This window comes from Sparus aurata, chromosome 9, assembly GCF_900880675.1.
Source record: "Sparus aurata chromosome 9, fSpaAur1.1, whole genome shotgun sequence".
Classification (NCBI taxonomy): Eukaryota; Metazoa; Chordata; class Actinopteri; order Spariformes; family Sparidae; genus Sparus; species Sparus aurata.
The window spans coordinates 13943615-13959213 of NC_044195.1; the positions used below are offsets into that span (position 1 = coordinate 13943615).

The 15599-nt window shown below is 40.2% G+C and overlaps 1 long non-coding RNA gene across 1 annotated transcript; it reads left to right on the top strand.

The window, feature by feature from the left end:
• The first annotated feature begins 214 nt into the window (after window positions 1-214).
• LOC115588297 (uncharacterized) lies at window positions 215-13087 on the top strand. The gene is made up of 2 exons (XR_003985307.1): window positions 215-7781; window positions 11087-13087. It is a non-coding gene; the product is annotated as an uncharacterized LOC115588297 (long non-coding RNA).
• Window positions 13088-15599: the final 2512 nt, after the last annotated feature.

Consider the following 15599-nt stretch of genomic DNA (forward strand, 5'->3'; position numbering starts at 1 on the left):
TTGTATCAACAATACAGGAGCGTTGAGGCCACCAGCTGCCTCCAGCCCTCCTGCCCCCGGCTCCCTACAATGGCCGAGTGACACAGCATCCAATTTGGTCGGTGTACAGTCAGACACTCGGCTTCAGGACTACAAAATTTGTACCAACACGTCAGAGTCAGTCTTTAGAAGAGCCTGCAATGCTGCAACAGGATTATTTTCCCTTGAGGTGGGCTGCACACAGAACCTTTGTTAGGAAACCATTGCAATTAAATGCCGGCTGCCTTGTGACAAGCTACATTACGACTTTATTATCAGTCATAGTATATTAGACCTAATGTGATAATAAATGCAAGTCTGTAGATGGTATTTACTTCTTGCCTGAGTCAGATGTGAGCACAGGGACCAGGAGTGTGCAGGAATGTTGTGTGATTTTTTTTTTTTCTTCACTTCAGTTTAGACATGAAATTAAATTCAAAGATTCATCAATACAGACTATTATTATTAGAATCAATGATGCCGGCTCTGATTCTACCAAATTAAAGGATTCGGCCATCACCCCCGCATTGTAAGAACGGAGTCACCTGTCCGTCTTGCCGCTACTCCTCATGAGAGCAGAAGAGCATGAAGTACAGGTGGTGTACATGAGACAAGCAGCCAGGCGCTGCTGTTGTCTCTGCCCTTAATGTAAATATTGGCTCAACGTTTCATGAATATGCGGCTGCCATTAGCTCAATGCACTTGAGAACATTTTAAAGAGACGTCTCACTAGAAAACATATTTTTTATCCCAACATTAGAAAACATTACAGTGCCAAGAGACTGTGCAGGCTTTACAATGAACTGATATTTGCCACAACTGCAGTGCAATGTAAAGGTCCAGGTTTTAAGCATCACCTCAAAGTCAGCTGTATTCTTTGTTGATTGCGATCGGTGACTAATATAAATCTAACACCTAGCCTCTGACAGTTTTCTGTGTTTTCAAAACAACAATACTGACAATGGAGTCTCACATCAGATAGTGTAATGAGTCAACACCTCCTGAGCTCTTACGCCTATGAAAGAAAAAAAAAATAGAGGACCCGTTCGGTTTTAGAACGTGAAAACAGTCATTCGAAACTGTTTTATCTTAAATATTTATACAGTATGACGATATGTGCGCTACAAACACTCACGAATGCAATTAAGGAAATTTGCTGATGGCTTTTTAATGCTCTCTCCGGTCTAGAAAATGTTACTGCATGCCGGTAACTAAACACTACACAGGTCTGTATTGTGCTAAATGTTATAGATGAAATGAAAATTTGGGGGGAAAAAAAGGCACATGCACTATCGTGTAAAAAAAAAAAAAATAGTGTCCATTATAAGTGTCTTGCAGGACAGTCTATTGGGATGCTTTTGCTGTCTGAGTCTCCTTTAGTCTTTTAAATGTCACTCGAGCTCATAATGTCAGAAAGATACTGTTGTAAATTCATTTGCCAGTAATATACCCTTCCAACAGTCTTTTTACATGCAGCAGTTGTTTCTGGCTTTTTCACAAAATGTTGTCTAAATTTCACCTGAATCATTTATTTAATATTTTTTCCGTCCAGGTCTCAGTAGTGAAAGTGCCGCTCATACCGTCCCAGACATTTGTTTTTTTTTGCCACTGTCATCATCAATTTAGAGATACATATCCTAGGCACAAAATACTCAGTCACAAGTTTCCGAAAAAAAAAATGTTAAAGAAAATATTGCTGTTAACATCGGCCTTCCTAAACTTATTCTTCAAGGCTTTTCACTCACCCTGCATGCCTAGGATTAGATCTTGCTTGTGTTTAGCCCTCTCTGTAATCCCTCTCAGCAGTCTGCCTCAATAAAGAAAAAAATACTGAAGGGTGTGGAGAATCATCAAGATAAAAAAAAAAAAATACTCCAGGAAGCAAGTTGAACAATGTTCTGTTGGGAGATTTTAAGTTTTTTCCCAAAAATGACATTTCTTTTGAATTTCATCAGCAGGACTTCTCTCACTACGCGTCTCTGAAGTTAGTGGTCGAATTGTATCGCTTCCTGCATGAGATTCTATGGGCCTTTTTTTTTTTTGTCTGAAAAACGCAGCATTTAAAAATAAAAAGTCTCTGCGATTGTGTCCCAAAAAACACAATTCAGGCTGCTTTTGGGAATCTCGTCGGCGACGGTCGTGTGTTGGCAGACTACACCGCTTTCCCGGTCTCTTCCGCGAAGTTTTTGCTATTCAGATTCTGAAATGTTTATGGGAAGTTTCAAACCAGAGTATGTCTAAACGTCCTCAGCTTGTCTTCCTTCTCTTCTCCCCTCCTCGTCCTTGTTAACGAACCAGCCAGCCGAGTTTTTCCCCCTTAATTGTCCCCAGTTTGTAATGCAATTTCAGACTACTCTATGAATTATGCCCTCTTAATTTGATTGCTGTGTGCGAGAAAGTCAGTAAGATTACACAGAGACTAAATAAAAAGGGCTTCTGTGCTGTAATATTTGAACTTTCTCTCTGAGCATGTGACAGTGTTTAGCACGACTGTAAGAATTTGTTATATGCTTTTAGTCTGAGCTAAACATTTTGTTTGTCGTGGGATTACGTCAAGGTGAAGTTTGTTGGGAAGCGAGGGGAGAAACAATATCTGATCGTGAGTTCCGATGGCAAAAAGTTGTGCGGGTGTGTGTGTGAGTGCCTGCGGCCTGACGTGACCACCTCCCAGCCTTTGTGCTAAAAAGAGGTCAGAGGTCTCTGTTGTGTTTTCAGGGTGACCTGCTAGTGACTATTAGCCATTGATAAATGTGATGTCCCACAAGTGTGCAGGGCCAGACCCTTCCAAAGGGGGAGGTGTCACAACACGCCCCACACTAAACTCCCGGCCAACCCCACCTCAACTAGTGCACACACACACACACACACGCAAACACACACACTCGGCCCTGCTGACAGGAGCACAAGGGGGCAGCTGCTACAGATGTCTCATAGAGAGAGGGGGAGGGGTGCCGAGGAGACATCAATGGAGAGTCTCTCTTCAGTATGGAGTTCTCAGTGGGGCTCATTGTGTTTCCTAAAGACCAAGACGAGGGAATAGGCCACGTTAATATAGTAAGCATATAGTCTCTTATACCTTGTTTCACTGTGTTGCTCATTTTGACTGCTGGGCTGTTTTCTGAATGCTTTAACTTTTGGTATAGGCTTCAAAACATCCCTCAACATTACACGGATTGATATTAGTTATGAATGAGATGTATTTTTTTTTTGGTTTGTGTTTTTTTGAATGAGAGAATGATTTACTTGACGTGGGCCCCAGATATTTTTCCATTCAGAAAGTGAACAAGAGCAAACTGTGTTTAGAAGGATGACAAACTTCAGCTCACCTCCGCAGTGAGAGAAGCAGGGAGGATTTTCACACTGATGTCGTTCAGGGATCGCCAGCAATGCACCACGGAGAGCTGACGATGTGTGCCTGCTCTCATTTCAGCCAACGCCTAGTGCTCCCGTGACAAAATGTGATTTCAATGTATGGCACTTCCACCCAAAGCGAAGCGAAATCACCTGCTGCCGCCTCTAACGTCCAAGCTGCAAACTGTTAGCCTTCTGTGGCACTTGCCACCTTTGACCTTAATCAACCTTTGAGAGTGTTTTTCAAGCTGTCACTCGGTCTGTCTGCTTCACTTAAGCGAAATCGAAGGTTTTGTTGACGTTGAGCTCCTGAAGCGTGGCGCGAGGGAACGTTTTGCTGCTGTCTTATTTCCCCTATCTTTTTGATGTGATGCAGTCCCATGTCTGGTGGTGGTGTGAAAGGCCATCTTTTGAGTCACATGAGTGAAGAAGAGAGAGGAGAGAGCAGGGGGGGGGGGGAAAAATCCGTAAAACTCCTCCTTGAATGAGAAGCAGCAGAGTGTAACAGCCAACCATGCACGCAAGACATCTAACATGAAATCAAATTACATCGAACTTAAACTGGCCCAGCGTGGCAACTTTTGCAGCCGGGGTGAACGCGCTGTGGTCAAACACTGCGATACATGACACTGTGGCTCTTGTTCAGCCCGTCTAGCAGAAGACAAGGGAGAGCTCCTCTCTGTCTCAAAACCCTCCTAATGAAGAGATGCATTATGGTGTGATTTCATTTGGGGCGCTTGCAGAAAAAGCTGCTGTGGATAACGGAGCAGTCTGAGTAGCATGGTTCATTTGTGTAGTGACATGTGACTTGTGTTTTCGTGAGTCATAAGGATCTCCTGCCTAATGGAAGGCAGTGTGTGCTCATGTGACGGTGACACAATGCAGGATGAACTGTATAGTATTCACTGGAGCTCAGCTTGGCTGCTGTGTGGCACCGCTAATGGGGACCCACGAGCGTCTTTTTATCTTGTTAATTTTTTTTGTCACAGTGAAACTAAACAAACCACAATTTCTGTTCCTGTCAGCGAGAGGGGCGGCCGCTGCGTAATCTTTTATGAACTCTGACAGAGGCCGATGTTTTTCGACAGTGTGTTAATCTGTGAAGTACTGCGCGAGTGTAGATATCAACGTGTGCATATGTGTGCGTGTGTGTGCGTGTGTGTGCGCGTGTGTAATGTCTTTGAGTACCGCATCATGATCTTCCCTATGGTCACGGTGGTGTTTTTGCTGGCTCATCCCTGCCTCTCCACATGCCTGTTTAACAACACAGAGCTCCTCCTTACTGGCTTCCTGTCCAAACCAGTTTATCTGTAAACAAGTGTGTTTTTTTCCTCTCCGCCCCATTGTCCACACTACACCAGAATGCATACACAATGGGCGCCCTCTCTCTCCAAGTCTGCTTTTGTACTCCAAAGTAAAAAAAAAAAAACACAAAAAAAAGTTATGTTTTTCACTATACCACGCACGGCGACGCAAAGAGGTCATGCGCGTCGTGATGAAATAAGTTTTAAAAAGCTATAATCACGAATTAAAAAGAAAGCCAGCAACGTCTTTAATAGTGTAAACAGCAGAAAAAAGACAGGTACGAAAATCGACTCAGTTGTTCTTTTTAAAAGACCGGCCTCCTAAACTTAAGCACATCTTAAACTCTAATAGCAGGTTGAGGCTAAGTCGTTTTCCAGTGCACCCTGGTGGAGCCAACTCCTGACATAGCAGGTGAATGTTATGTATTGTTATTATGTGTGCATTGGGATGAAATGGCTGTCTCTGTTTATCTTGCCTGAGGTACACTATGCTACAGTAGATACGATAACAGCAGGGTTATTGTGGCAGAGCCCAACCCGTCCCTGCATTGCCCGTTGCCAGTACTCTACAGTGTGTGTGTGTGTGTGTGTGTGTGTGTGTGTGTGTTGCCAGCTAATCTTAAATCGACAAGAAGTGCTTAAGAAATACTTTTGTAATTTCTTTCTTTCTTTTCTTTTTTTTTTTTTACGCCACGCATCCACGTGTCTTTGAAAGGTGTGGAAAACAAATCAGTCAAACGTTTCGAAAGTGGGGAGAGTGAAAAAGGAAAACTTCATTAAAATTAGAGAGGGCAATATGATGTCACAGCAATTTCAGATAAGGACGCCTAAGAATGTCCTCATTCAAACTGTGGGGAAAAAAAAAAAAAAAAAAAAAAACTAAGAGTGTCTCTAACCCAACCCCACATTATGATTTAGAGGAGCATGGAAGGAGAACATATCTGCTGACTGAGCCTCTGTAGCCTAGCAGCCCCTTTACCTCACTGACTCAAAGTTGAGGCTTTTTATTGCTTTTTGTTCCCTGACATCCTTCGTGATTTCTTTTGCATCGCCGTGGCCTTAGGAGTAATCTCATCGATCCCTTTACTTCCTGACTTAACAATTCGCATACAGCAGATGTTGTGCAGTGCCATGTATGGCGGCAATACTGTTTTAGTTGACTATCTCTTGATTGCTTTTGATAGGCCTGTCACTCCGAGACAAGCGCTATTGTGCTAACTGCAGATAAGTCCCTGTTCTCTAAACAAGGAACACGTTTTGAATAGACATTCATGATGCTTGTGTGAACGGCGTTAATAAAAATACTGCAACGTATTCAGCAGGCTTATACGCCCATCAGCTAAAAACTCTCCTTTTATGTATGATATGCTGTAGTAAAATCTATATGTAAACAGGAAATAGTGTGGTTACTAGTCGACAATTCAAAAGGTGTTTTTATGCATTTGACAAAAAGCGTGTGTTTAGTCACATTTTTATACAGGATGCAGTGAAGAGGGAGCTGTACTCAGATCGTCTATTTGAGTAAAAGTACAAGTAAAACAACGTAAAAAAGTAATCCATCGCAAAAATATACTTAAAGCATTGAAAGTTGACTGGTAGTGCAGAACATTGTTATAGTATCATCTTAGAATATTAGATTGTTAATAGGGATGCGATGTGTATATATATTCCTCTATAGTGTTGTCCAGTGGTTACCAACGTCAGTACCAGGCCCTTCCAAACAGTCACTAGACAAATATAAGTGGCCATGAGATGATTAATGTGAGAGAGAGGAAAAAGAAACAACATTAAAATGATAATTCGACCTCTCTGAGCCTCAAAACAGTTATTCGAAACCACATGAGATGCTACGAGGGGAAATGTATCTTTGGTGGAACTGCTAATGACTCATCTGAAACATGACAAGGGGCCCCAAATAGACACTATACTTCTATCTAGAGGTCACAAGTCATAAAGGTTGGGAACCACTGGTGTAATCCTCGACAGTGCATTGTATTTTATAAGCACATGTTCTGCCTATTTTAAAATATAAATCTCAAATATAACTTTAGGGGATCGGGTAAACGTAGTGAAGTAAAAAGTGCAGTATTTGTCTCTGACATGTAGTGGAGTGTACAGTAGTAGGGCATGGAGACACTCTTGTGAAGTACAAGTACCTCAGTCAGCATGTACTGAAGAATACTTGGGTAAATGTATTCAATGACTTTCTATAATCAGTCCATTAAAGCGCAATACTTACATCATCAATTACATCTGAGGGAAGAATGGTGTATTTTCTTCTTACCACGAGGCCAATTGCAGTTTTGTTGTGGATGAAATTGGAGTGAGCTCTTGGAAGTTTGCTCAGTTCAGTTGGTCCCATGGACATTTATTATGTGTACAGGTACAGACGGCAGAGCTTTCAGTCAGTCCTATTCATTTATTTTCAGCAGTGGTGAGAGCATGAACAAAGAAGGACGTTAGGTATAACATTAACCCTTAGAATATCATGCAACTGGACTATTTAAAAGATATACACGATATTTACTTTGCTGTATACTGTCCACTGTGTCTAATAATGCCACTGACTTTCCTGCACTCATGATTTCTCCGTCTCCTGCTGTGTCCCCATGGAGTTTGTGTGCTACATTTTTCAGACTTTAAAAAAAAAAAAGCTGCACGCTGTTAATAATGGCGTGTAGCCGTTACTAGGGATCGTGGCATTCATTTCATGTCAGAATACCTGGTTTATAACAAGTTTAACGTCCAGGCTTGAACTCTGCTGATCGCTGTAAAAGTCGTTGAGGGAGCTAAAGAGTTAACCTGTCCCTCTCTGTTCAACGCTGCGTGGGCTGCGAGATCATTCGAGAGTGCATTTTCAGTGTCCAACCAGCTGCGCGGACTCAGCTCCGCGCTCAGCCAATGGGGAGAATGGGAGGCTCTATCGAATTTGAATGAGGAGTGTATCTTTCGGCGCCATTTTCGAGTGAGCAGCGATTGCCTCAGCAGCTGCGGAGAGAGGATGCTGCGAATGTAGAAAGCAGTCGCTGAGACGGGGGAGAAACGGAGCGCTCAAAATTAAACTGCGCTTTTAGAGAGCGGCAGCCCGTATCTCCAATGGAAACACAGGTAATTGAAGCCACAAAGTATTTGAATTGATTTTAACCGGACAGTGTGAGCGGACTCGAGGAGAGGAATACGTGGAAAAGAGGAGAGACCGACCGTGGCGGGGAGACGTTAGCCATTTGGCCAGCTTTGCCAGCTTCTCCTACTCCTAGCAGCTAGCCTGCTAGCTTAGCGTGCTAGCACGTACAGAGGGATTTCTGACTTTGCTGCGCTGTAATGGTAAAAAAAAAAAAAAAAAAAAATGCGCTCATAGAACGGTCCGTTTTATCCAGGAGGCGAGGAGGACATATTTGGGAAAAAAGGAGAATAGGCGGAAAATAATTTTCGAATGCAGGAGATACCTAACTTAACCGTTAAAAATCAAACTTGAACTATAATGGACATTTTTTTTGGCATTGGAGCCCGGTTTTGAGCGGGAGGTGCAAAAGCAGCCAGGCTCGAGCAGAGGAGCACAGTCGGCAGTGTCAACAAATGCACACGGCACCTTCACTGGCTTCGGAGGGAAAAAAATCAATACGAGAGACCGGGACAGACACCGTGCCTTTTGTGGTAACTTAATTTTACCAAGCTTGTTAACTAAGGCAGACTTTTTGGCCGAGCTGGCAAATAGCATACGTGTTGTTGCAAGCAAGTTTTTGGATCGTTAGGCAGAAAACACCTGGTAAGTTTGACATTATATCGCAGTTTGACCTTACACTCAGTGATAAGCCTTGGTAACAATGACGGAGTTTGTTTTATTTTCCTGTCTGTGTCGTGAAGTAGTCGTTAACGTGCATTTGCACGACAGCTTGTGTATTAACGTAACGCCGATGACCAATAACCAAGTAATTACCTTAAGTCGTATCCTTACGTGTTCCTTATATCTGTTTATTGATTTGAATATCTTACATTGATCGTAGGTTATCAATTTAACGCCTCAGCCAAGTGTCAATAATCATTGGTCGCAACTTGTGACGGTTCAACTTTTAATAGGTGTGTTAAACGTGAGACGGATGGCTGTCATAACCACAAACGATGCAATAAAGTTGAAATAACGTTACTTATTAAAAATAAGAAGCGCTTTGCTGGTTGCGTTGCTGCTCGTGGCTCGCTGTAATGTTGGGGTTTCGTGTGTTCATCGTGTTTGGTGAAGGGGTTTCAATCTTTGCTCTCTGTCTCCTTTTTGCCCCCCCCTTTTTTTTTTTTTTGCCCTCACTAGTCTCGCTCCACTCTCTGTGTGCCCTGGACGCTGATTAAATTCAAGAACATTGAAGGGAGGGAAAAAAGCTTCTGCGTGATCTAATCGGTTTAGTAAAGAGTGACAAAACGGACCTGGTCATGTGTGATATTTTATGCTGCGTAATGCTTCTCATCATGAACACGACTACTTGACTAATAAAGCATAAGAGAGGAAAAGAGAGGCTCCATATAATTGTGCGTCTGGACCCGCCCCTTCTACTTCCTTCTAAGCAGAGATCGGTTTAATGTGTTACATAATGTGAGGCCTCTCTATATTTTACAGTGTTGCTTTTATTTAAACAAATAGTTGCTTACATTGTCGGATGCCATGTTTAGATTTGTGTATGTAAAATATCTAGTTCGAATTAACTGCATTGAGTAAGTGAGCTAGACCTCTGTCCATTTTCCCTGCAATGCCTTTTCCCCCATGGCCCGTCACAAATGACACCATGCTTACTAATAGCCTTTTTCCAGGATAGTTTAAATTTTATTTTGTCATACATATTCCCCTACTGTAAGGTTAATAGATGTGCTGATTAGATTTGCATGACCTGAGTGGAAATATAACTAAATATAATTGTCCAAAGCATAGTTTTCTTTACTAAAATTGCAGATTGTAGCCTTAGTATAATGATTGTGATAGAAGTGGGATGGCATCTTCACAATGAAACCGCCCACCTCATAGTGAAATTTTGTTTATTTATTTTTGAGGGCATCTAGTTTGTGGTAAATTAGCTAAAATGACATGAGGGAAGGACCTTTCACAGCCACATAGCAGAGCGAAGAGGAGGAGGAAATTGCTGTACTATGAGATATGATGTCTGACTGACAAGAAAACTTAAATTTGTGGGTGTATGAAGTACAATGAATAGTATTTAACTTAAAAATGTGACAGGCATGTAATTATCTGCTTTAGGAATAAATACTTTTGTTGATATTTATTGTACACCACATGGTGTATTTAGAAATTGACTGGCAAGTTACATAGCTTTGTTATTTGTCATGCTCCAATATGACATAGATACATAATGTAACAAAAAAAAATCCTGTTTATTGATAAAATATTTTTTTGGAAACTGCTTCATAAATTGGTCTACAGTGTCAAAAAAAAATATGGTGTAGGTCGCTACACCAAGTTGGGATGTGTTTCAAAGGATACTTTTTTAAAAAAAAAATTCATCAGATAGAAGGGGTGTAAAAGTACTCCATGTAAAAAGGAATTATTCAGAGTTCAGTATCAAATTTTGGATGGATTCACAACATTTGGGATATTACTACGCTGATCTGACTGTGTGTGTGTATACAAAGTAGATCTGCCTGTTTATTTAGTGCTAAAACAAGAATTAGTCAGTCCAGCGCTCTGATAAAGGAAGGAAGTCAAATTGCCCTTATGCCGCAGATGGATAAAAATATATCTGAATGCTTGGCTCTTACAGTGTAGACATAGAAAAAAGATGACATTGAAAATGTCAGGATTCGAAGTGTTTGTTTATGTGTTAAAATGGAAAAAGGCTAAAATATATATGTAAAAGACGGTGCACCATTTTTCAGTCAGGGCAGCATTAGTGATCATTAAAATCCAATTTCATCCAATTTAGTTGATGGAAGCAATCTTTTATAATCAGTTTTACAATATTAGCTGCAATATGTGAGCTTATTGCTGATATTTCTGTTACATGAAAACTACAGATTTGAATTATTTTTAGTAATAATTTATAGAAGGGAGGTAGCACAGTGTCAAAGAGGAATTGTGTGATCAAGAATCTTATTAATAAATGAACTTTTACACACTGATCCTCTAGCTTGTATATGTGTATCTCGTGTGCTCACACAGGTGAACTGGGTGTAAATATTTTGCTCTTAATCTTATAATGAGGACATGACACTGTATGCAATTGTCAAATTAGTACTTGTGTTACATGAGAGTTTTTATTCCAGTTTTGCTTACAGTTGATCTCCTTAAAATACTACAGGTCTATGTCTTGCCTCGGTTCTCTGGTATTTGCCTTTTCACTCTCTTTGCAGAGCACCGTTGTGCTGTTTCAGACTGTTAGCATGACATTCTGTGACTCATCATTCTGTCTTCTCAGACCCCTCCGGCAAAATGGGCTCCCACCCCCATTTCCTGGTGAAACTGTGCCTCTCTTCTTGTACTTGCTCACATGTGTTGTAGCCAGGCTGCAGAGAACCCCCACCCTTCTCTTCTTTCTTTCTGCACCACTCAGCACAAACTTTATAGTATTCAAATTTGCAGTGATGGGAACAGGTTTTCACGATTCTTGTTGGTTATTTTCCAGAAGCTGACCTTGGTTTCAGTTCTATGCCTCAGCAGCATTAAATAGAAGCTGTCAGATTATTTTCTATGCATCAGTCATTTCTTTTTAACATAAGTGAAGTTAAGGAATTTTAAATAGTGGTCAGTACAGCTAAACCTTAAATTTGGATGTGATCTTTTGTGAGTGTCCATGTATTTTCTGTGATTATCTATCAATTTAAGGCTGATAACACTGGCAGCATATGAGGGCGCCAGGTCCCTGCATGCTTCTTACAAGCATATGTTTTGCATTGGCTTTGATTTTTGCATACAGTAGGTGCTGCATCAGTGTAGTGCATAGTACTGTGCACCTGTTTCACAGAAATGGTGACGATTTTGAAAAACATTGTATAAAGGTGGACCTGACATTTTTAAACAATTGTCAGTTACTGCTGTTCGTGTTTGTGTGCACTACAGCTCTAGTAAGTTGAAACAGTTGGTGTGACTTCATGGCCTGTTAAAGTAAGGTCTTCTGTTATGACCAATGGTGTATTTAGGTTGAATTTAGGATCTTTAAAAATGTTAAAACATTTCCAAAATGCAGCTCTTCTCTTAAATCAGGTCTTTTGAGCCTTGACAGTTACATTCAAAAAGTTGTAGACCCGCCTTTATTGTTGTTTTGTTTAGTGACAGGGGTACACATGGACTTGGATGGCAAGAATATGTCAGCTGTTACAATGCTAGTGCATTCTCTACTTGATAATTAAGTTTTAGGTAGTAATACGATAACCTGCAGCAGCACTGGCAATAAGATCTGACATAGTAAGAGTCGGCCTCCTCTGACTGCACACACATGGTGTTTTCATTTCTGCTGTAGCAGCCTTTTTTCACCTGAGGGTACTAGATTAGCCCAAAGTATTAACTTGTAAGCAGTCAAATTGGAAAGATTTATATAGTCCTAAAATGGTGGTGGTTGGTTTGTGTATTTCTGTGTTAGTTGCCATAACTTGGTAAGCAGGTAACACCTCACCCTCTGCCCCAGTCAGACAGGGGGCTTGAATTCAGAGAGACCAGATATTGTCACACACAGTGTGATCAACAATGTATAGTTTGGTTAGTTCTAATAGTTTGCTTCAGTCAACTTATTTTACGTATTTCCAATTCTCAGTTTAGCATGTATAATTTTAGATTTATTTATTTATATAATGTTGACCTGCCGGTGTGTAATTGTAACTGCCTTAACAGTTAGTATTAGTACTTGGTAGCTCAAACTACACAAGCAACCTAGTGAAATCACCAGAAAGATTAGTAATGCCTGTTTTTTCATGTAATTAGTTTAGGTTTAAACATACACAAGAGCCATAATAGATTTATATATTTTTTTTTTTTTTTTTTTTTTTTTTTTTTGGCAACATGTAATCTCAATCAACAATGTAACAGCAAAACTAGAATGGCCTGGAACACTTCATTATTTTTTGTTGAATAAAAAAATTGGTTGTGATGTGGGTTTAACACACTTTTTTTTACATTGTGAACCACACAGTGTTGCTTTCTGAATTCAACTTAAGCATTTGTGTTGGAAAATGTTTTTAGTTTTTTTTTTTAAATGTAAAAATGGGTATCGACTGTGTGTGTAATTGGTGTATGGGTGTGTCATTCATCTCACACACTTTGCTTCCTCTTTTGTCCCTCTTATGTGTGCATGTACATATAACATGCACACTTACTTGGATCATAATGTCAGTGTTAGTGGCGGTTCTGTAAGTTGTGTATTCTAAAAAAGAATATGGTGTCATCCTAAAGGTTGTGGTGGTTATAAAAATGTATTTTGTCTAAATGGGTCAAGCCGTGTTTTTTTTTTATATAGTTTTGTGCTATTGGTCAACTTTACATCAAGTCCTCAGGTCGTGCTTTTGAAATTGCATCACAGTGTACAGCTTTGTCTGCATCCTGTTTATGGCTGCTCTGGCTTTCGTGGCAGAAGGAGGAAGCTTGAGATAGTTGAAATGAAGTAGTAAATAACTGGGGAGTTAAGAAATTAATTTGTTGTGGAATGCGTTATACTGAGCTGAAATGCATTGTTTGTACAGTAGTGACAGGTAAAGTGATTGAGTTTTCAGATTAAATATTTCACCAAACACACTGGTGTGTTTAGATGACAGCCACTGCTGTTGATGATTATGGGGTAACCACATAATGTGGTCCCTTCCTTCATTAGAAGTGGTTAAAATGTCTTTTTAAATTATAAATAAACCTTTGAAGTCATGTACTGTCCTTTTGTGAATCAAAACAGTACAATGAATCATATTAAACCTTACGTTACACATATGATTGTTGTGCTTTCACTAAACCAGTTTCAGATATTAGTAGCATCATGCTGTTTGTGTATTTATTTAAATTGTTACTTAATTTCTACTCCTGTATTTTACTCAATTTTATTCACAAGTATAGATTGTGTGCCTAAAGTTTGAAGAATCAGTCTGTCACACTCACACCTGACAGTACATGGAGAGGGTGGGGTATACCTTTTTAGAGTGACTCAGGTCACTCTCAAATATCTGCCAGTGTTGTCCTGTGAAATTGGTTTATTCTGTCGTGGATGCCTGGTATGTGTTTCTACATGTCTGTGGAGTATTCTGTAATTCATTTGACAAGAAATGGCTGTAGCTTCCAGGGAATCACAGTCACTCTCCCCGTGCTATGCTTGACATGTTTTGCTGGGTGAGCAGATGTAACAGGTTTTTCTAGGATTAACACATACCATTACAGTACTGGTGTTTGTACCAAACAGAGGAGGTCTTTATAGGTAGCATCCCTGGTCTGCAGTGAACAATAAAATGATTCACCACCACAGGGGCTCCATTCAGATTTACACACCCTCTCAAAGTATTTTTTGCAAAATTTATTTTTCATAGTTACTGACATGTCATCACCATTGGTTGCTCTGTTATTATGGATAAATTGGTTTTGTGTTTGCTTTATGACTGTCTCGTGCTTTACATGCTCCCCCAGTAGCTGATGAAACATTTTATCCTAACTTATTGTGGTGCCGTGAAAATATACTGTCTATATTGTCTTGCCAAACACAAAAACAATTATTGGACCAGCCCACTACTTGGTGTTTTTCTGGTCTAAATTGTTCAAGTGGTGGATTTGTAATTGTGTGGGGATGTATGTAGCTTGCATGTCGAAGTGAAAAGAAACGGGGGGTTCTACTCCTACATTCATTGTATTCCAAATATATTCTGAAACTAGTGTTAATCGGTGATGTTTTTAACATGTTGGTGCTTTCCAACAAGGCAGTAGTGTCTGTAGATATTTAACTCGGAGGAGTTTCCTGCCTTGTCCCAGTGGCTAAAGATAGAAAGCTTTATGAACACAATGAGAAACTCAAATTTGCATAGATCTTTTCTTGTGGATGAATGTGATTGCCATTCAGGGTTTTTTCCATGGCTTACGATGTCATTGTAGATCTCCATTTAGTTTGTGCTTATACAGGCAGAAGACGGTGTAACACAGCCCAGAGGAGGCCGGCCCAGACCACTTCTGGGGAGGTGATGAGTTGTCATGTCCACGTCTCTCTACCCGATGGGGTGTAGGAGGTTACTTGACCTTCAACCTTGGGGTCAGGTGACTCTTTGAGGCCGTTGTATAGGGAGCAAATGTTGTAGGAATGGGTTAAAAAGGCTGAGCAGTGAAGGTGACACGTCTGGGCATGCTTCCTTAAAGGAGAGGGAGAGAAATGGGGAGAGGTTAGAGTCACTAATGTGAACAATTCCACCTGGACTTGTAAGTATATTATCAGCTTAAAAAATAGACAGCTTACCTGATTTGTTCCTTTGTGCAATTTATTTAAATAATTACTAAATATACAGATGCACAGGGTAAAACAGTTGTCCCAATTTGATGCATACAATTCTCTCTCTGACTCTGCATAAATAAGCTAAAAATGGAAGATAAGGAAATGATTGGGCAACTTTTTTGTATGTGATTCCAAGTTGGTGTACGTAGTGTGTTTCCTGTGTTTTTCCACATTGCATCATGTTGATAAACATTATGCTGCATATGTAAAGTTAATGCAGGAGGGGTATAGTCTGTAACTTTAGCTTATAATCAGGGCAGCCAAAATTTTTTATTCTGATTAATCATGGGAATTTTTTCTGTTAATTTATTAAATAATTATTCAAATGATTGAAAAGATGACAAATGCCCCTTTCCACCTACAACTTTCATCAGTCCATTCATATCTTCATAGTTCTTATTTTTAAACAGCTAAAACAGGTGATTCGATTTAAAATCCTGGAGGAGCTGAAACCAAGAAATATGTGGCACTTGCATGTAACAAACTT